The sequence below is a fragment of the Ceratotherium simum genome, chromosome 23, assembly GCF_057802395.1.
Source record: "Ceratotherium simum simum isolate JZ-2026a chromosome 23, ASM5780239v1, whole genome shotgun sequence".
Classification (NCBI taxonomy): Eukaryota; Metazoa; Chordata; class Mammalia; order Perissodactyla; family Rhinocerotidae; genus Ceratotherium; species Ceratotherium simum.
In genome coordinates this window covers 7872186-7896158 of record NC_141922.1, presented here as the reverse complement: position 1 = coordinate 7896158, position 23973 = coordinate 7872186, and positions in this window count along the sequence as shown.

The following is a 23973-nucleotide window of genomic DNA, read 5'->3' as shown; positions in this document are numbered from 1 at the left end:
GTGTGTGAGTGTTATTTCCTTGCCAGTTTATTGGTATCTTGTATCACAATATTTAACGTCTGAACTTTCCCTCATCCAACTTTATGGTCTGCCCTCCCCCCACCCCTTGATCCAACACTTTTGGGATCTAGTCCCTGTGTATGTATGTAGACTCTCATATATTGGCTAATCTTGCTCCTCCTTCAACATCTGGTGCCTTTCCTCCTTTAGCACCCCCACACTTCCCCAGCCAGATTATGTTGTTACTTGACTTATTATTGGTCTGTTGACCAAGAGGAGAGGTGGGGGCAGATCCTGAGAGGGCTCATATTTTTTGCAAGCCATAGGTCTCTGCATCTTGTTCAAGAAACAGGGGGATGCTAGCCTCTAGTAGGGTGAAGTGAGCCACTTGTACAGGCTCATAGAGTTCAACAGAACCTAGGAATTCAAGACTTTCAAGATCATCAACTGCTGTTCCAATCCCAAGTCTCAAAATCCCATGCCTTCCTAATTAGGGACTTAACCTTGGCATAGCAGACTCTCTGGGTTTGAGAATTCAATCTTCTCTGGAGACCTTCTAACCTTATAATTAAGTCCTCAGTCTGGAGGAGGTGAAAATAGCTTTATGTGTTGCCAAGGTGATCCTCTAGCTTCCACACTTTTTAAAGTTGGAGATTAGTCATCCTCAGCCTTTCCCTGTCTTGTTTCAATGTATCAATCAGTAGCCCTCAGCAACAGCTATCAATTTCCATAGCCCTTAAAATTACTACTTTATCTGGAAACTTTCAAACACCTAAGCAATTGTGCCAGCCAGTGAACTCCCTTCCACAGTTATCCCACGCCAGTTCTACTGGAGAAATTTAAAAAATTGCACTGTTACAGAATGCAAACCTCTACTGGTACTTCACCTACCACCAGTGGTGGGGTCCTTATTGCCAGCCAGTCAGTGAATAATCTACTTCCAAATGCTATTTTAGAGTCAGCTTTCTACCATCACTCTAAGCATCAGCTGTCTTAGATCAGATCCTTTGGAAACAGACTCTGAGACAGAGATATGTACCCGGGAAGTTTACTGAGAAGTGCTCCAGCTCTCGAGAACAGCTGTAAGGGAGTGGAAATTGGACAGAGGAAGAGGTTGGACTATGACACTATTGCAACTGGGGTTCAGCAGATCCTGCAGGAGGTTCTGGAGCTGGGATTTGAGGCAAAGGGGTCAAGACTACGGGGCCACTCATTGAAAAGTCATTGGATGCTGGCTGCTTCCAAGATGGGCACTTGGCTTTGGGCCAGGTGGCTCCCTTCAGTCACAGCTGTCAGAAGTCAGCATCTCAGGCTCCCAAGGCAGGAAACAGGTGCCTTGGTCTTGAAAGTGGGATCTGGGCAGCACATCACAATAACTACTCCATGTTGTGAATTCTGTTCCCTGGTCTGCCAAGGACTCACCTTAAGCAGATGTCTTCACCTGTCTGGACTTCAGTTTCTTCAGCCATAAAAGTAGAAAGTGTATGTTTGTGGAAGCTGCACTAGATAATATCTAAGGAACTCCCTTTCCCCCCCAAATATAATGACATAATTTTCTTTTAACTTTATTAATTAGCTTCTTGGGATGAAACATAATAGAGTGGAAAATAATTGACAGGTGTCAGTTAGGCCTGTTTTAAGATCCTTTCCTGTCACTTAAAATCTTTATGACTTTGGCCAGGTTTCACAAACTTCTCTGTTCCTCAGTGTTTCCAGCGGCAAAATGGGGATACTGATATTGAGTTCATGGGGTTACTGTGAGGCTTAAATGAGATTCATTTCTCTTACTATCCCATCTCCCTCACTTTCACTAATACTAAGTGAAGACTTTGGTTTCTAATATTCTGATTTATTTTGACAAAGAAGTCCGTTTGTATCATATTCATCAGAATATATAGCCAAAACATAGGGTAAATAGCCAGCCATTTTTCTGCATGTGATTAGCTGTGTCTGAGAAAGTCCACTTGAATATGCAGAGGAGGCTTTATCAATAAGAGTAGTAGGTATTAGTGGTGCTTGGGGAAATGACAGTGCAGATCATGCATATGAGGTAGGTTATCTTGCCTTTGTGCCTCCCTCTTGGTGATGGATTGCCCTGAGACCATCACCATGGGAACATTTCCCTGATAGCATATCATTCCTTTATTCTGCTTGGATGACTTTGTTTGATGAAACACAGTCCAGTGGCAAGTCTTCAGAGAGAAGCACTCGTGTGGGACCAGGACTTGCTTTCCACAGAAGGGGAGGGCAGAATGTCAAGGTGGGAGATGGGGAGATGGGCTGAAGGACAAAGCTTACCCATTTTGGGTGATCAGAAAAGCACATTTGTAGTGATATTGACACAATTAATCTTGTTCAATGGAAGAAGCCTATGCATCTATGAAAGGAATAATGGTTAGTCATCCTGAAATGGAATTCCAGACCCAGAGAGGCTCTTGACTTCAGCTCTTCCCCATGGCTGTGACCATTAGATCTGCCCGCAGAACTCTCTAGACTAAGAAATGAGGCTCTGTATACCTTGAAAATAATTTACAAAGTCAATGATACAGTGGAAAGAACACTTACTTTGGCATAGAGTAGAACTAACTTGGAATTTGTAGCTCTCTTATTTACTTGCTGACAATCAAAGAGAAATTATTTACCTTCTCTGAGTCTGAGTATCTTTGGCTATTAGAAATAATTATACCTACTGTAAAGAGATGCTGTCAGAAATAAATTAAATCACAATTAAGATACCTGGAAAATAGCAGATGGTCAATAAAATACGTCTTTTATTAGTAAGTCACTCTGGGCACTTCCTCCTAATCCTCATCCTCAGAGATCCTTCTTCTTTATAACAGACCTTCAGCCTTGGTCTCTTTCCCTAAGTCGTTGGCCTGATTCCTGTCCGTGAATGCAGTCCAGACTTGCTTTTGCTTCTCCTTTCTTAGAGAGTGGTGTCTCTGCACATTCAAGCCTGTGGACGTCTCTCCTGGACATTGCCTATCTGGACTTGAGTATAACCCAGTACAGACATTCCCTACAAATTGGAAACCTTGCTCAGCTTAGCTCTCTGTGGTCCACAGCCCGCTTTTATTGTAAATATATCTGTGCTAGCTGTACTGTGCCTTTCCCATGGCACCAAGCTGCATTTTACATGGTTGGGTTGGTTCCTCCCAGCTCTATCTTTCTATCTGTCTCAGTGGGTAAATACAATTCCAGGCACCTCTCTGTCTTCTCTTGTAGCTTTGGAAGATGGATAAACATGGACTGTAGAATCAGAAGATGTATATCCAGATCTAGATTTTACTAATTGGACTTGGGTCAGTCATTTTTCATCTGCTAAGGTTGTTATAAGCATTAAATGTGATGGAAATAATGACAGATCATTTCTTGAGCTCTCACTTATTATGTGCCAATCATTGTGATAAACTCATCACACAAATTATTTAATTTAATCCTCATAAATTCTAATATCCTCAATAGGCAAAATCACAAATATTCCCATTTTACAGATGAGAGTGAGAATCAAAGCGAAGACAGGAAGAAGGTAAGACAGATGTGAGAGAAGGAAGATGTAAGGAAGGAGAGAGGAGAAAAAAATAAGGAAAGAAAAATTCTCAAGAAGAGGAGACACAATGGAATGTTGAAGCAAGTAAAACTTTTATTTAAATATTCTGTGCCCTCTACTTTGTAAGTAACAACACTTTCTAAAATCTGAAAGTCAAAAAAGAAAAGAAATGGCGTCATAGAATCAGAGTTTGGACAGGACAGATTTATTTGTTTTTTGTCCAAATTCCCAAAGGCCAACATTTTCCAACACCCTTAAAAAACCAAACCAGTGAATATTTTGTCTGTTTCCTCTAGAGTCTAGTCCAAGATCCCAGATTTGATACCTGATAGACTAGTGGCTGGATTCAGCCTAGTCGCAGAACTATTTCAATGTTCAGCCAACGTCTCATTCATTCAACCAATATTTACTGAATGTATTGTATGGACTAGATGTGGGCCAGCAACTGGGGATAAAACTGAGAGCTATAGGGATATTGTTCAGGTGTAAAGGGCATAAGCCTTAGCTTCATCATTTGTCTTTGGGATGGAGAGTGGACAGGTAGGCAAGACCATGGACAACAATTTTTAGAAATACAACTGATTTTACTTGCAAAACTCTTCTTTGGTTTCAGGTTCATCAAATCAACCATTTTCAGTCCTAACATTTAGCTTAGTGATTCTTTTTGACACAATCCGGGTAGATCAACTTGGAGCATCTGCAATTTTTATTCTTTTTCCATAATTAGTCATATTTAATCTGATCCTTATCTATAAAATGGACACCATCATATTCATATCTACATCACAGAAGTATTGTAAGTGTTGCCAATGTCCTTTGTAAACTATACAGTGCCCCAGACAGACAGACACACATCCACATGCACACTGCTTGATATTTTATCATGTTTTAACATCTTAAAAACTTTTCTGACTGTGGAGAGACTCCCCCTGAGGGGCTAGCCAATTCTTAGAAATAGCAAAGGACTCAGCCAGGAGCACACCTTTGATATGCAAACTAACCAATCCAGATCCACACCTCCTCTGTCTGGGCCATACACGCTTCCTTAATCATCCCGTCTGGTACCAGGCAACTAGGGACTACAATACAGATTAGAGCCCTCTAAAATTATTCAAACTAACCACTGTTAAGATGTTTATCCTTCCCTGTCTTGCCTTTCCTATGAAAATTCCAATAATGGCTGTGGCCTGGGCTCTCCCCTCACTCCTACTCCTAGGCCTTCTAACTGACCCTGGTGCTTCCCCATATAGCCCTACCTGATGTGCCATTTCTCCTGTTGATAGGACCTGTGAGTACAGTAAACTTTGTTTCCCTGAGCATCTCCTGTGTCTCCTCTTGTGGCCGTACCTAACTAACCATCACATTGATCAACATATAATACAAATCCACTACTTTTTGGTAAGGGGCTTTATAGCTTATAAAACAAATTTATATCCACTATTTAAAAGTCACAGCAATCTTGTTAAATGGATATCCCTTTACCCAGTTTATAGATTAGGAAACTGAGATTGAGGGAGAAAGGCAGTCTGAGCAAGCTGACACAGTTTAATATATTCAGGAGACAGGACTCAAACATAGGTCATGGAAACTCAGGTTCCAAATTCTGTGTTTCAGGGTTTCAGCTGCCCTTGTGTAATCTCCTAATTAGCCTTGATAATTGGTAGGACTTGCATGAAAATATTGTGGATCATGCTGAAATAAAACTTGTTATTTTTACATGTTATCAGAAGAAGAGTTGAAAGGAAGCAACATTATTTGGGGACCTACCATGATCCAGGCATCGCATGATTTAACTCTACAACATTCCTGTTAAACAGAGGTTATTGTCTCTGTGTTACAGATGATAAAATGGAGAGTCCTGAAATTATTTCTCACCCAAGGTAATACAGCTGGTAAGTCAGAAAGTACGATGGGAGCCCCCACGCATTTTGGCAACACAGCCCCCTCCTTTGCAACCCCCTCTAGGTTCTCAGGGCAACACAGTCCCCATCTCTGAACTCTTTTCATGATGCTCTGCAATTTCTGATCAAAAATGCCCAGTGGGAACAGACACTGGGAGGCAATTTAGCCAAATATCCTTTTTAGCAAATGATTTATTTACTACTGCTAGGACAGCATTTTCTCCTATCCTTTCTCTGGCCCTCTTTGTTGCTTTCTGTCTTTTATGTTCATTTCTCACCAAGAAGCCTCTTATCTTTGCTGATTTTGGGCCAGTACATCTTCTCCCTACAGTAAATCTGAGGCTAATGGACGCCCAGAAGAAAAGCAAAGCTTAAAGCCACTTAGAAGCACAACTGTTTTCTCTTGGAATAGACAAGTTATTTTTTCTTCAAATTCCTTGGTGGGATGCCTCCTAATGACCTCTCTTCCCCTCACATTAATCACTTTTTCTCATACACTCATCCTTTTCCCAACCAAAGATAACTGAACAAACTTGGATTATTCTGGGAATAGGAAGTAATTTTGATAAAAATGAGTGTGCCCTTGGTCTTTGCATAAGTTTTAATATCTTAGAAGATGCATTTGAGAGAAAGGAGACTATGTTAGAGGCTCACGAAAAAGGAAGAAGACATATAATGGCCTTGTACTCTGAGCTCATATGCTCGATATTACTACCTTCATCTTCTGCATTCAGAGGATCATGGGCCTAGTCAGCTGTGAAGACAGAACCAAAACTCACTGAAAGCCTTGTGCGTTTTTCTGTCCATCATATTACCCATCAAGATGAAAAGTATGACCTCACTTATAAGGTTGGATGGAGGCTCCCTAATTGATCAAGATGACGTTCAATAGAATAAGTCCAACCTGGTGCACCCTGGAACACTTCTCCTACAAGTCACAATGGCTTGCTCCCTCACATCCTTATGGTCTTTGCTCAAGGATCACATTCCCAGTGAGATCATCCCTGACCACCCTATTTAAAAGGCCCCTCCAACACTCTCTGTCTCCCTTTCCAGCTTTATATCTCTCTGTAACATTTATCACTATCTGACATATTACATGTTATGCTTATTTGTTTACTGTCTTTCTTCCTTTGCTAGAGTGTAAGCAACTTGAAGTGGAGATTCTCAACTGTTTTGTTCACTGCTGCATTCCCAGTGCCTGAAACAGTGCCTGGCACATAGTAGGTGTTCGATGAATATCTGATGAATGAATAAATGTATGACTAGATAAAGGACAGTTAGGTATCTAGTGGTGAGACCCACAGGTCTGTCCTGTGCTGCCTTCATCAGTTTTTTAAAAACACAGAGCTAGAAAATGCATTTCAGATGAAAGGATCTGCATGTGAGCAGCTACTCAGCTGGCTCTCCTTAGTCTGGATGGCTCTTGCCATCAAATTTCTGAAATAAAGATGGGGACTTTATATTCATTCTGTGAAATCTCACCCTTATAAGAAGAGGGCAGATAGCTCGCTAGCTCTCTTTCCACCATACGAGAACACAGCAAGAAGATAACCCTCTGAAAGCCAGGAAGAGGCACTGACCAAGAACCCAACCAGGCTGGCACCCTTATCTTGGACTTCTAGCCTCTAGACTTTGATATCTGAGATTGTATTTGCTGTCCAAGGTTATTTTCTGTCCAAGTTATGACCTCAAACCACTAGATAGTTTTGTCTTTTACACCTTCTCCTTAGAACCCTCATCCCTTCTCCTGGTGCTTTGACTCTCCAGCCTTATAATCTATGTCTTAGTCAGTCTGGGCTGCTATAACAAATTACCCTAGACTGGGTGACTTAAACAACAAACATTTATTTTTCACAGTTCTACAGGCTGGAAGTCCAAGATCAGGATGCCAGCATGGTCAGGTTCTTGGTTAATATGTTCTTCGTTGTTTATAGAGAGCCTTTTTCTTGCTGTGTCCTCGCATGGAAGAAAGAGAGCTAGCTACCTCTCTGGTCTCTTTTTATAAGGACTTCAATCCCATGAGGATCCACCCTTATGACCTAATCATCTCCCAAAGGCCCCACCTCCAAATACCATCACATTGAGATTAGGGTTCAATATGTAAATTTTGAGGGGATGCAAACATTCAGTCCGTAGTGCCCTATACTCTATTCTTGCAAGATCAGGCGGTCATCTAGCTTCTACAAATCCTATGTCAGGGGTTATCTCATTTCAAAGCAGAATATATTTTAATTAAGTATCTTGGAGAACAGTTCTTTCATGTTTTCATGCCAAGATTCTATTTTTACTGTCATTTATTTCTTTTGTTTTTCTGTTATGATACAAAGACAGATAATTTTAGTAGGCTTATAGATTAAGTCCATTTTTTAGCAAGTCTACTGGATTCATATTTTTTTGTAGCATGTCTTGTGAATCTCAATTAATAAAATAAATTATAAAAGGAGAAACTAACTGCTCTCAATAATTTGCAGAATGAACTCATTTCTACCTTTTTCTTAGGTTCCTTTAAGCCTCTGAGGGACCCTCTATCCTTAGGGCCTGGGAATAAGCAGCTTGCCTTCACACCTTGCTTGTTCCTTCAGAATGATCACACTGCTTCATTCTCCATTTTGCACCATGGTGCCGGGCCTTTGAAGCATCCAGGCTTGGTGCCATAAGCTCTCTAGTTGGTCCCCAGTGAGGGAGCTTCGATCAGTAAAGCTAGGCTCATGCGCACAGTCTAAAACCCTCCTACCTACTTCTTGTCCTTCCTTTGTTCCTGACTCAGTTTTAGGCTTGGCTGGTTTCTAAACCTTTGGAGTTAATCTCCAGTTTCTGATCTTGTGCTGACCTCTTGTCTTGACATAATTGGCTTGCCTAGTATGAGCCATCAGCTCTTTCTTACACATTGTTTGTACTTATCATGGAAGCTTATACTCATCTTGCCTTGGCCGTTCTGTAAACATTGAGGCTCACCAAGGTCCAGTCTCCCATACCAGCCTGCCCATACCAGGAGAAACTCGGAAAAGTAGAGAGAATGTTAGCCAAGGAAGTACCAACTTTTTTGTTTTTTTATTTTTTTGTGAGGAAGATTGTCCCTGATCTAACATCTGTGCCCATCTTCCTCTATTTTGTACGTGGGACACCACCATAGCATGGCTTGATGAGTGGTGTGTAGGTCTGCACCCCGGATCTGAACCCACAAACTCCGGGCTGCTGAAGTGGAGCACGCAAACTTAACCACTACGCCACCAGCCCGGCCCCAAAAAGTACCAACTTTTTAGCATATATTTTATTCCCTGCTAACAGAAGGAGGAAGCAAGGGAGAGAGGAAAGGAAAGATTAAATAAACAAAGAGAACAAAGGGCAAGAATTTTTCAATTTATGGCAAAAACAAAACAAATGAACAAAAGGAGACTTGCAAAAAATCTCAACAACCTAGGACTAGAAGGAAAGCTCCTAAACTTGACAAAAAGGCATCTGCAACAAATCCTCACCTAGCATCCTACTTAGTGGTGAAAGACTGGAAGCTTTTCTCCCTAAGATCATGTCTGCTCTTGCTACTTCCATTCAACATCTACTGGAGGTTCTGGCCAGGGTAATCAGGCAAGAAAAAGCAATAAGACACCCATATCAGAAAGGAAGCAGTAACTGTATCTCTATTCATCGAAGATATTATCTTGCATATGGGAAATTCTAAGGAATCCATTAAAAATTATTAGAATTAATGAGTTCAGTAAGGTTGCAGGATACAAAATCAATACACGACATTCAATTGTATTCCTGTACACTTACAATGCACAGTCCAAAAACAAAACTAAAAAAAAATTTCATTCACAACAGCAGAAAACACAAACAAAAAACAAAAGTGAAAAACTGATACTGTAAAAAGTACAAAATGTTGCTGACCGTAATTAAAGAAGATCTAAATAAATGGAAAAATATCCCACATTCATGAATTGGAAGACTTAACATTGCTAAGATGGCAATTTTCCCCAAATTAAACTACAGATTCAATACAATCCCTATCAGAATCCCAGATGACTTCTTTGTAGAAATCAACAAGCTGGTTATAAAATTCATATGACCACCTTCACCCAGGGGTCAAAAGGTATAAACTTCCAGTTGTAAAATAAATGTCAGGGGATGTAATGTACAGCATGGTGACTATGGTTAATAATACTGTATTGTATATTTCAAAGTTGCTAAGAGAGATCTTAAAAGTTCTTCTCATCATAAGAAAAAAAATTGCAGTGATGGGTGTTAATTACACTTATTGTGGTGATCACTTCTCAATATGCCAAATCCTTTTGTTGTACACTTGAAACTAATATAATGTTATATGTCAATTATATTTCAATTAAAAAAAGAATATAAATTCTAAAGAAACTTTTATGGAAAACAGCACATTGACTTCCACTCACAGGTTAAACTGTTCAGGATAAACATAAAATGGAAAAAAAAATTATGGAATTGGAAGAAACTCAGAAGAGTCAAAACAATCCTGAAAAGAATGAATAAAGTAGGACCCACACTTCCTCATTTCAAAACTTTCTACAAAGCAATGGTAATCAAGACAGCATGGTACTGGCACAATGACAGATGTATAGATCAATGGAATAGAATTGAGAATCCAGAAATAAACTTATACATCTATGGTCAACTACTTTTCAACAAGAGTGCCAAAACCATTCACTGAGGAAAGAATAGACCTCAATTGTGGTATATATTTTTTGAAGTTCAACACAGCTTTTTATGTACAAATGGTCAATGGTACAGATGGAGTTACTTTTTTTTAAATATCTGCAGCAAATCTCCTAAAAAAGCTGTGAATAGAACCTACCTCTCTGCACAAAGGGCGGTCTGTCCCCAAAAGTGTTGACTTCACAAGAGCCTCTTCTTAGCCAAACACTTGTGGGGCCTCCTGGGAAGGACATGGACCAGGCGAAAACATTCCCATCTCCACAGAGAGCCGAGGTGACTTGAAGGTCACCTGTTGCCCAGGACCTGGTGTATATATATATCACAATTCCTTTATTCATTCATCTATCAATGAATGCTTAGGCTGTTTCCATATCTTGGCTATTGTAAATAATGCTGCAATGAACATGTGGGTGCATATATCTTTCTATATATGGTATTATATCTAGAAAACACTGTTATTATTATTACAGTCATGTGTTGCTTAAAGATAGGGATATGTTCTGAGAGATGCATTGTTAGGCAATTTTGTCATTGTGTAAACATCATAGAGTGTACTTACACAAACCTAGATGGTATAGCCTACTACACACCTAGGCTTGTGGTATAGCCTATTGCTCTTAGGCTACAAACCTGTATAGCATGTTACTGTACTGAATACTGTAGGCAATTGTAACACAATAGTATTTGTGTATCTAAACGTATCCAAATGTAGAAAAGGTACAGTAGAAATACAGTATAAAAGATTAAAAATGGTGCAACTGTATAGGACACTTACCATGACAGAACTTGCAGGACTGGAAGCTACTCTGGGTGAGTCAGTGAGTGAGTGTGAGTGAATGTGAAGGCCTGGGACATTACTGTACACCGCTGTAGACTTATAAACACTGTACACTTAGGCTGCACTAAATTTATAAAAAATATTTTTCTTTCTTCAATAATAAATTAACCGTAGCTTACTATAGATTTTTTACTTTATAAACTTTTTAATTTTTTTTAACTTTTTGACTCTTTTGTAGTAACACTTGGCTTAAAACACAAACACATTGTACAGCTGTATAAAAATATTTCTTGACTTATATCCTTATTCTATAAGCTTTTTTCTGTTTTTAAAATTTTTCTTTTTTTTTTTTAAACTTTTTATATTAAAAGCCAAGACACAACATAGACATTAGCCCAGGCCTACACAGGGTCAGGATCATGAATATCACTGTCTTTCACCTCCACATCTTGTCCCACTGGAAGGTCTTCAGGGGAAATAGCACGCCTGGAGCTGTCATCTCCTATGATAACAATGCCGTCTTCTGCAATACCTCCTGAAGGATCTGCCTGAGGCTCTTCTTGAGGAGGGGTCACTCTTTTCAGCAATATGTCCATGGTGGTTTGCTTGGTTTGTTTCTTTTTTTTTTTTCATCACAGACTTGCTTGTAAGCAGATAATACCATGAACATCCCTCTCTATTAAGGAAAACCTTTTGGCATCAGGGCCAATGGTTTTAAACTTTTTAAAGAACTTGTTGAAGTCTACAAAAGATTCTGCTAAACCCTTCACGGTGAATTTTCTTGGGAGTTCTTCTTTTTCTTCTCCTACAGTTTCCTTTTATCTTGCCTCTTCTTCAGCTAGGAGTTCCTGGTCCATTTCCAACAACTCCTCATTAGTCAGTTCCTCAGGAACCATCTTGAGGAACTCCTCAAGGGCATTTTTATCCACACCCAGGTTTAAGTTGTTTTTCATCTCAACCACAGACTTGATTTTTTGCAACTTCCTCATCCTTGGCAAATCCTTTGAAGTTATGGATGAATCTCTTGGGTGTCTCTTCCAGATGTCATTCATACGCTCCTTGCTGACATCATCCCAAGCCCAAGCAAGGTTCTTGATGCAGTCAAAGATGTTGTAATCCTTCCAGAATTGCATCAGTGCCTTCTCAGTGTCTTCCTCAGTTGCAGCAATCGCCTGGACAAAGGTCCTCCTTAGATAGTAGGCCTTAAAAGCTGCTATAACTCCTTGATCCATTGGTTGGATCCAAGAGGTGATGTTTAGAGGGAGAAACACTGCTTTGATATTGGAATGAAGATCACCACGAAAAGGAGGATGTCGGGGAGCATTATCAACAATAAGTAAAATCTTGAAAGGTGTGTTATTCTCTAAACAGTACTTCTCCATTTCTCTGGCATAGCAATTCAGGAGGGCATCTTGGGAGAGGAGCTGGGTCATCCATGACTTCTTATTGCTCCTGTAGCATGCTGGCACTCTGTGCTTATTCGTATGCTTGGACACCCTGGGGTTCTCACTGTACCAGATGACAAAAAGTTTCAATTTGTAGCCTGCAACATTGCCCCCAAGCAAAGTTATTACTCTCTCCTTAAAAGCCTTGAAACTTGGCATTGACTTGCCCTCTTTATAAATGAAAGTCCTTTCAGGCATTCATTTCCAGAAAAGAGAAGTTTCATCAATGTTGAATATTTTCTTCGGCAAGTAATTTTCCTCCACAGTCAGCTTATCTAGAACTTCCAAAAATTCTTCAGCTGCCTCCACATCAGCACTCACAGACTCACCACTAACTTTCATATTATGTAATGAATAACAATTCTCGAATCATTTAAACCACCCATAGTTAGCGGTAAATTCAACGTCGTAGTCAGATGAAGCCTTTTCTTTCAACATCACAAATCAACTTTTTGCTTTGGCCGTGGTCATCATGGTGCTGACAGGAATACACTTTTGTATTTGTTTTCAATTCATATCATTAGAAGTTTCTCCATGTCTGTTATAGGCCCTTCTCAAAGTTTTTGTTAGTTTTCTTGCCTTCAAAGAAGCAGATCCTTTAACGTCGTTTTGTCCTTGTTCTTCAAGATCACAGCTATGGTGGGATGAGACATGCCTGACTGATGAGCAATAACCATCACTGATTTTCTACCTTTATATTTCATAGTCACTTTTAACTTTGTTTCTCGGTCAATCACTTGACATGGCATCTTACTGGCAACATTATCAGTGGATTTTGTATGCTTAGGAGCCATGATGAACAAAAAAACACAAGATTAAATCAAGCACAAGGGAAAATTATGCAGTAAGAGATGCAGTAAACACGAGATGTATGAGGCTGCTACTGGCGTAACATGGCATACTGTTTCATAGCAAACTTTTTTTATAAGTAGAAAGTGTACACCCTAAAAAAACAATAAAAAGCATAGCATAGGAAATACATAAACCAGTAACATAGTCATTTATTATCATTATCAAGTATTATGTACTGTATAGAATTGCACTGTTAAACTTTTATATGACTGGCAGTGCAGTAGGTTTGTATACACCACCATCACCACAAACACATGAGTAATGAATTGTGCTACAATGTTATAATGGTTATGATGGCACCAGGTGATAGGAATTTTTCACGGCCATTATAATAGTATGGAGCCACCATCATATATGTGATCCATCATTGACCAAAACGTCGTTATGTTGTGCTTGACTGTATTATTATTTACCAAATTTGAGGAAATTTTGTCCTTGATTTAATTTCTACATATTTTTTATGCCACATTAATTTTATTCTCTTTTTAGGAGTCTGATTTTACATATGGTAGACTGCTTAAAAGTATCCTAAATCTCATCAGGACCCTGATCATTTAAAAAAAAAATCATTTTCCACTTTGTTCATTGAGTTCAACATTATATTGATTAGTCTTCAAAGTCACTGATTCTTTCTTCTGTTCTCCCCAGTATACTCAGCCCATCTAGTGAAGTTTCTATTTCTAATACTTTTTTTCTTTCTAGACTTTCCATTTTATTTTTTGTAATTTCTGTTTCCTTATTGAGATTCCCCCATCTATTCACTCATTATGTTCGTATTTTCTTTTATATCCTTACATATATTTTATGGCTCTTTTAATGTCTTGTCTGCCATTATCTCCTTCTGTGTTAACTTGTGGTTGTTCCTCTTAGCTTCTTTGCCTTGAATTATTTGTCATATTTTCTTGCTTCCTCATGTGTCTAGAAAATTTTGTGGTATGCTGGCTCTTGTGGGTGATATGTTGTAGGAAGTATGGGATATGTGGTCTTCCTTTAAAGGGAAGGCAGTCAAATTAGTGATTTTATCCTCTTCATCCTGTTATGTTTGTTTTTATACATTTTAAGAGGAGTGTCTGTTTTTACTCCTTATTAATAAGGAATGATCCTTACTAAGGAAGGCCTTATTCTTAAAGTGGGGCCTTTCTAGGGTCTCAACTGAATATCCATAATGGTCAGTGAAGTCTCTCTGCTCCGCTGATCTGGCACGCCAATGTCTCCTGTCACTGTGTAACCTCTGCATGGCTCTTCTGCTTTCAGCCCGGCAGCAGCCATTGTTTGTTAAGCATATTGAGTCTCTTCCTGTAAATATCCATCCTAACTTTCTGCTAATACCTGTAGTGACCCTCACACAAATTTCTGGGGCCACTTCTGTGGGCAAATCTGCTCTCTCTGGTGGCTTTCCCCACAAATTCCAGCATCTACAAACAGCGTTATACGCCATCTCAGCTCAGCTCAACTCTGGCATCTGCTTGGGCAGTGCTCTGTGATTAAGAACAGGCACTCAGGAGGTGAGGGTCATTACAGACTCAGAGCTGGTGTTTCCCTTCTTATTAAGACTATAGTATTCCTCTGCCTCTTCTCCAGGTCCCAAAAACATGCCTCATTTCTCCTCCTCCTCCCCCTCCCCCCTCCCCCTCCTCCCGCCTCCCTGTCCCCCTCCCCCATCCTTCTCCTCTTTCTTTTTCTTTTCTTCTTCTTCTTCTCCTCCTCCCCCTCCCCATCCCCCTCCTTCCCTCTCCCTCCCCCCTCCTCCTCCTTTTGTATTTTATATTTGTTTAGGGTAGTTGGGTAAGGATGATAACAATTTCTCACTCACGGCCATGGTGAGTTCATTATCCATTGAATTTTTATTTTCCATAAATACATTTCATTTCTAGAAGTTAGAGTATATTTTATACCTGCCCTTGAATTCCTGACAATGTCTTGTTTAGCTCATCTTTGTCATGATGTCTTTATTCCTTTAAACATTTTATACATGGTGATTTAATATTCTCTATCTCACAATGCCGATATCAGCAATTCTTGGAGACTAAATGTGTTCTTTCTAGCTTATCCTGACTCTCACTCATGGTGGTTTGGTATCCAGGGTACTTTCTGATCTTCGATTTTGAGATCATTGCTTGGTCTTAATTTGTCACAATCTGCAAGGCCGACATTGGGGAAACTTTCCTTCAAAGGTTAGATGTTTCTTCTGGCTTCCAGGGATTGCTACCAGCCAGAGGCCACTTCAACACCCCTCAAAATTCTTGGCTCAGTGTTGGAACCCATGGCTTTCCTCTGCCACCTTGGCTTTGTCCCACAGCTCCCATGAAGACAGCTTGCAGTTATCAGCCCCAGCCTTTAGGGAATCATCCAATTTCCTGTCAAAATATGGATCCCATCTGCACAGTACTTTAGATCTGGTTCTTTTTTTTCCTTTCTCACTTGGGATGGAGAAATAATTGAAAATATCCCTTACCTTTGGGAGAAGGATAATGCTTTAAGAGGTATGTGCTCTTCAGGATGGTTTATGTTGGGGGAGAGGATCTGTCAAAGCACTTAGACAGTGAAAGAGCCAGAAATGGACATTGCTTTATTATCTACATTAATCTGCTTTTTGGTAGGATGAGGATTCACATGTCTTAGTATTCTAATTTGTATCGGATTTTGCAATTATGTAAAGAGTGGGATCCAAGATCTTATTTCTGATATTGACACACATTTTGATATTTACACACAAATACATATAACAAAAGAGATCAAAAGGAACACATTTTGATGAGTCTGAGAAGGAATGTAATCTGCAGGTAAAAGAATGAGGATGGAAGAAGCATATATTATGCATCTATCTTATTGAGAGCAAGAAAGATACCTGGACACTGAACTACCACTTCACCACTCTGGACTTCACATTCAGTGTGTCACTAAATGCATGTTTACTTGATCCAATGTTTATGTCCTTGTGTAAAATGGATACAGAAGTAAATCTGCATGTACTAAATATACCTCTAGAGGTCCGGTTGTGGAGACATTAATCTAGTCAAGTTAGACTGGGGCTTGAAAGAAAATAATGACAGACAAGTGGCTGCCTAAGAAAAAGCATGCAATAAGTAAATGCAATTTTTTTTTTGAGTGAATGACTCAACAGCTTCAGCCAAATTATGACAATTACTAAAACTGAGTTTCTAGAGTCTAAATGCCTGATAGGTCATCTGACGTTCCAGGTGGTTTTGTCACAGTTGTTTCCCCTGCTTACACAAAGTGAAGGAGCAGCTGAGTCTGACTTCATACACCTGACGTCCCTCTGAGTATCTACCTCCACATTGTTTTCACACCCCTAAGAAGGCCGTGACTACCAAGAGGACAGGAGTTTTCAGTGCTCAAAGTGGAGGAGAAGTATTCATGATGAGAAGGAGCACAGGACGTAGAATCAGACAGACCTGTGTTGTCTCCGGGAACTTGGGGAGTTTCCTTCACACACAACTTCAATTTTATCACCTGTAGAATGCAATTAGCAACAGCTCCCTGGTGATAGAACGGTGGTGACAAATGAGAAAATAAAAGTGCTTTCAAAGCGTTTTCATACTATACAAAAGAAATGTGAATAGCATAGGCTGCTGAACGCAGCACAGATATCTTGAGCACAGATATAGCAGCATTAAGATGTGCCAGCTCTGTCTTCTCAAGACTCCTAGTTACCAGGAAAATAGGAAAGAACAATTTTGAATTTAACTTCCAAAGTCACTTAGCAGTGAGTCTGAATCAGAAAATCTCTAAAATGTTTAAGGGAATTTATTCTCTATAGATTAGGTTAAACACTCAAAGAAAAAAAGTAATTTTCCATTCTGCTACTTTCTGGAGCATACCTAACTATTGGGAGTTATGATTTCAAGAACACTCAGTCTCATGAAAAATGTAGCTGTTTGCATATTGGACCCTGGAGACTTCTCCTTCCATAGCTGCTGCTTTGCTCATACCCTCAGGGTTGGAAAACCCAAGTTGTTCTGGGCCGAGCAAGTAGTGTTTGGTAAAAACAAGAAAATAAATAAAAATAAGACAAAGTAATAATGTAACAGTAGGTTGCAAATCAGGTGATGTAGATGCTAGTTGAAGTTCTGTGTGCCAGAGCAGTGTGGCCTTGTGCCCAGGCTGGAGGAAAGCCCTCCAGGCTGGTTGGATCTTTCTCTGCTCTCCTCCCTGAAGTCAGAGCCTGCAACACCAGACAAAACAGGGTTGAGCTGCATACTGCTGACCAGGGAGTTTTTCCACGCATCGTCTTCTACCTTCCACTTTGCGTGTCCCCTTTTCCAAGTGTCCTGGATTCCATCCCACTGACCTGCAATTAGGCCCCTCCGTCTGGACCACAACTTGGCGAGACAACTTTTGGGTCATTTTCTCCCCAAATGCTGTGCTCTGATCGCTCTTCCTGACTTCATACCCTGCAGCCTCCTAACACATGCTCTGTCCTGTTGCCCAAAGTGAACTCTTGAAGCTGTTGTCCAGTCCAATACTGTCTAAGCCCAACATTAATCTGGGAGCTGGATTGGTAGAATTTATGTTCAAATTCTACCTGCTCCAGGGAACTTTCTCAATAGCCTACAGCTGTAAACTCTCTCTCTCTTCTCTGAAATCTAATCATGTTCTGCTTACTTGTGGAATTTAACAAACTATCAACCATGTCGTATCTCCCTACTACACGAGCAAGGTAGAATCAAGGGTCCACATTTGATTCACTTTGCATCTTTTCACTGCCAGTTCATGGATGCCAGACCTCGTCAGATGCCTTTGTTCGCACAGCTTCCTCCAATGGAATCAGGGCTAGGATCTTTTCTTATTTTCATACTGGGCTCTTGCACATGTTTTGTTTTGTCTCTCTGGAATGCTCATCTCTTCCTGTGTTTGGTTAACTCCTGCTCATCTTTAAGATTCCAGCCCCGTCATCACTTACTCAGAGTCATCATCTCTAACACCTGCAAATTCTGCCCCCCATCACTCTCGTGTATCCGACTCTCACAACACTTGTCTCAGTTGTGTTTTATATGTGATTGCAAGACTCTTAGCTCCACGATGGCAGGAAGTGTAATTGATTTTGCTCGTCATATTATCCCCAGCATTTACAACAGTGCTTGGCCCGTATTTTATTTTAAAAAGAATAAAATAAGTGATCTACAAGTGAACACAAACTTTTATTAAGTGAATGAATGAAAAAATAGTTGCATGGGTTTGTTGTTTTCATCAGTGACCATGGCAGAGTCTTTCCATCTTGGTCACCCAAAGAGCTTTGTTTCACATTGGAAAATACAACCAAGACCTGCAGAGTTTCCCAGCTCCACAGGCCTCCTGATGTCAGGAAATTACTCTCTCTGCAATGAAAACAGCAGGCATCAAGTCTACAAGCCTGTACATAAAAAGATCCATTATCCCGGGAGCCAAATGTCACTGCTGGAATGGCTTCCAAATGCTGCCAAAAAGAACATTATTAATAACACTAATGATAATAATAGGGATCATAATAACACATATTAAAGTTTAATTTATATGTCACCCAAGCTCCACAGCACTGGGAGGGAATCACTCTCGCAGCAGAGGGGAAGGAATAAAGCAAAACTCCAATTGAAAGGAAATATGATACAATTTGGGCCCAGAGCCAGGCTTTTAGCTGCGATGTGGGGAAAGAAAAGGAATAGGACCTCACCAGGCCTCAGACTAAGTCAGACTTGATGAGAGAGTTCCGAATTTCAGGGATACAATAGAGAGAAGTAGAAACATATGTTTTGGTCTCATTTCAGGATAAGTACCCTTCATCATTTCAACTCAAAGTATAGAAAATATTACTCTCGGAGCCCCTAAAGGATGCAGAGAGGAAACCTGTCCAAGGGCAGTCTGAATCTGGATCTACACTGGGATGCTGCATTGCTACGTGATTTGATGGATTGAAAAGTCAGTGGTCTATGCACTGTCTACATGTAATGGTCAAACATTTGAAGAGTGAAAAAAAATAAATCAGATGTTTTGGTGGCTGTTAGGACACAAAATATTTTTCACAGATATGAGAGAGTTCAATGACTCTAAAAATGGTTAATAACTAAAAACAAGAATAGCTTTTATTTATTGTGGCAGCTTTGTACAGTGTTGAGATATGGGCCTTGAAAGTCAGTCAGACTGGGTTTGAGTCTTGCCCCCTCTGCTTACTATGTGACCTTGAATGGGTCACATAATTTCCTAAACTTCCATTTTATGTTATTAAATTGAGAACAATAATAGGATTTAAGCTCATAGGTTAGAAAATGCTCAGTAAGTGTTAATATCTCTTATTCAATAAAAGTTTATTGACATATCTAACGCCTTCCTGAGTTTCCTCGTGTCTTTTTTTGTGTGTGTGGTAAGAATACTTAACATGAGATCTATCTACCCTCTTAACCTCTTAACAAATTTTGAAGTACACAACACCGTATTTTTAGCTATAGATACTGTGTCTATTATGTTGATTGTGGTGTTGGTATCATGGGTACTTGCATATGTCCAAACTCATCCAATTGTACCCATTTAACATGTGCAATTCATTGTATATCAATTATACCACCATAAAGTTCTTAAAAATAAGAAACAAAAATATGGTACATAAAAATAAAAGTTTATTGAGTATGATGAAGTAGTTTATACTTGAAGCAAAATAAGACACTAATTCAACAAAGATTTGTACATATAGGGCTAACATTTGATAAACACTTGCAAGCAGAAGTTCAGTGTAACCATTTTTAAGTTGAACAGATCTGTGGGCAAATCCATTTTGAGATTGAGAACTTGAAAGACAGGATTCCTGACTCCCTGATATGGTACGGGACTTGGGGGAGTCGACAGAAGCACGTGATTGATTACTTTAAGATTAATAATTGGGTAACCTTCTTTCCCAGGCCACCACCTTGCCCAGCCTGAATTACAATTCAAGGTGTCATCCTTTTCTATTGAGAGCATTAGAGCTAAAGCTCGAATCTATATTCTGATCTTAACCTATAGCGGGTAGAGAAAGATAGTATTTTTTTAAATAAAAATATACATGCATATGCTAAAAAATTCAAACTATCAGATGGATATACAATTAAATTGTCTTCCTTCCTCACTAAACCTCTAATACCCCTCTTCACTAACAGTTTCTTGCCTATCCTTCTACAATTTGTCTTCTTTGATGTTATTTTGAAACTTGATTTAATCAACATGACTATATATATCGTACACACCTTACAAACTGTCAAATTTTGCCCAGTATGTTATTATATTGATAACCAATATTATTGAATGCATGCCATGTGCTAGTCATTTTTCTAAGCGCTTTATATGTATTACTACATTTAGTTTTCACAACAACATCTGGTTTACAAGCTGAGTGGCTTGAATCAAGTTTCCTCACTTTTCTGAAGATCAGCAGCACTTCTTTGTGAAATGGGAAGGGCATGGCCATCCACACAGAGTTGATCCATGCACAATAGGCTGTGGTGTCTGGTACCTAGGGGCTCAGCCACAGTGACTACAGCCTCTTTCTCGTATCTTTTTCTCCACCCCAATAATACATAAGACCGAGTCTGATTCTGGTTCATTTAGCTTGTGGTGTATGGACAGGAAGATCTATGCCATTTGAATCTTTTGAGTTGACTTACTCTGGATAAAGAAGGCTGGTGTGTATTAGTATAATTATTTTGTGTTTCCTGAACACACAGCTGTTCAAGTTCATTGTTATCCTAAGCACTAGGCATAGATCTTAATTTTTACTTTTATTTTGTTTTCTCTTTTAAAAATCCCTTTAATATTTTCGGACCTATAGCCACTACTAGGGATAGATAATCTAGGTTTTTGATTTGTTCATTGACTGACTCTCCAAATTTGGTTTGAGAAAAAGCTGGTTGGATAATCCTTTCCTCCAGGCTAGTATATTAAATTATGTGGTCACAGAGAAACTCAAATAGAAAAATCAGAATCCATGAGGTTTGGATTTGAAACAAACAATACAGAACTCCCTGCCTAGTCCTCTAGAGCTTAAATAATTGCCCTATCTCTCCTAGAAAGATCTCAAACTCACCATTCATCAGGTTGTGCAAACCCCACATTGAGACATGGGATCTGCCAACAAATTCTTTGAGCTGCGGACGTTTTTATACAAAAAGTCACAAAACTATAAATTTATGAGATATTTAATTATATCTTTTATAAACCATGTTGATGGAATATTACACAAAAGGAAAGACAAATCAGTAGACAAGGTATACTGAGAACAATAGTATTTGTACTGTAATTTTTGTTATTTTATCTATAGGTAGGTGTTCTACAGACAAATAAGCGAGGAAAAAGCATTTTATGTAGAGTGAGAACTGTCTAAAAATGCAAGGAAACATGAAGCAGCCTCTTTAAGGAACTCAAAGTAATTCTATTTGGCTCCTGTGATCCTGTTGGAGGACCCTGTACACCATTCTAAGGAGCTTGGCTTTATTTGGTAGCAATGGGGAATGGCTGATATATTTGGAAGCAGAGAAGTGATGTGATTAAATTTACATCCTACTGATATAAGTCTTTCTAGACTTATTGAATAGGTAAACAAGATAAATATTATTGAATTAAATTATGAGAAAATATTAAATGAACTCATTATTAAAATTCTGATAATTATTTGGAAAACTAAGTCGAATTCGTGACAGATTGGAAAGGCACTGGCTGGAGGCGTAAGGGGCTTGTTACAAGGGTGTTGAAATAGTTGATACAAAGAATAATGAGTGATTCAAAGAGGTCAGTAGCAATGAGGCAAAGCAGAAGGGAATGGATCGGTAAATGTCTTTGATGGTGAGGCCCTTGACCTCAAATAATTAAAATGATTCTGAATGGAGAGATAGTTTGAGGAAATGGAACAGTCAGGACTGAGAGGTCAATCAAGAGTAAGGGCACGGCAAGACTTTATGGTTGTTAGCACTTTCATCTGGAGGAAGATGGGCACCATCAGCATACAGTGAGCAGTGGAAATGAGTAGAAATTTAAAAATTGCCTAAGGTAGAGTGTAGTGAAAATAAAGTGGATCATGGAACCCCAGGGGCATGGGCAATTATCATAATAAAGGCTAACACCTAATAGGTAATTATCATGGGCCTCACATGGTTTAAAATGTGGCTACATTTATCAGTTCATTTAACTCTCACAATAAACCTTTGAAGAAGGTACTATTATTAAACCCATTTTACAGGCGAGGAAACTAAGTCAAAGGAAGTTAATTACTCTTTTGATGTCTGTGAGATAATAGAAAATATATATATTGGTCTCTGTCCCTGGTTCCTGGCACAGAGCTCCTAAAACCCTTCTAATTTCCTGAGTGATAAGAACACTGGGAGCATCTTTTGTTCTGATGAGGCAACTCTGAGTGGGCTCCTGGATGGCTCCTGGATGGGGGCTGGTCACCAGAAAGAAGCCATGATCAGAAGCTTAGATTTTTCAACTCCATGCTGCATTCTCCAGAGAGGAGAGAAGGGCTGGAAATGGAATTAACAATTGATCATGACTGCATGAGGAAGCCTCCATGAAATCCCAGTGGTATGGGTTTCGGAGAGCTTTCAGGTGGGCAAACACATCCACACCGGGAGTGTGATGCACCCCAAGTCCACAGGGCCAGAAGCTCCTTGCTCAGGACCCTCCCAGAACTCACCCTGTGTGACTTCATCTGGCTGTTCATCTGTATCCTTTCTTATATCCTTTGATAAGCTGGTAAACATAAGTAAGTGTTTCCCTGAGTTCTGTGAGCTGCTTTAGCAAATTAATCAAACCTGAGGAGGGGGTCATGGGAACCTCCGATTTGTAGCCAAGTTGGACAGGAGTTGTGGGTACCTACTGCTTGCTGCTGGCGCCTGAAGTGGAGGGCAGTCTCGTGAGACTGAGCCCTTAACCTGGGGGATCTGACACCATCTGCAGGTAGATAGTGTTAGAATTAAGTTATAGGAAACCCAACTGGTGTCTCAGAGGATTACTAGTTGTGGGAAAAAACCCCACAGATTTGGTGACCAGAAGTGTCAGAAGTGAAGTGTTTTGTGTGAGAGGAAAGACCAATAGGAGGGAAAACTGAGTTTTTCCATTTTAACATCTAAATTCAAAATTGAACTCAATCTATCCATCATCAGAGGTTTTACTCACATCCAGTCTACCTACAGCCTCTCTGCATAAAGATGAACGTCAGCCCAGCCCATGATTGGAATTTAATATACATCGGCCAAATCGATGAAAAGGCAACACAGAATGAGCCAACTAGATTTCAACCCAACCAAGTCGTGGGCCCTTGATGAACTGTTTAAACTCCCTACTCCCGTTTCCTTATATTGAAATGGATGCACTAGTGGGATTGTTATGAACTGACACACATAAAACATGGAAAAATCTCTGTGGCACTTATTAAATACTCAATGCATGTTGGTTATTACTCAGAGAAAGACCAGTCAGTCTCCCTTGCTTTTACTTTTTTCTTTTAATTTTATTACGTGATGTTCGGAGAATATGGATAATATGGTGCTACTTTTTTACTGCATGGCTGACTTCTTTAAACACTCCATAAATGCTTGCAAAAACAGTATAATCTTTGCTTGTTGCGTACAGGGCTATATAAATTAACTAAACTTATGCACATATACATACTCACAATCAAACTAGCTAATTGACTTTTTCAAAATTGATATCTTTATTTTTTATCTCCTTGATCTATCGGTTTTTGAGAGAAATGTTTAAACTTTCCTATTCTGTGTATTTGTTATTTTTGTTGTTATT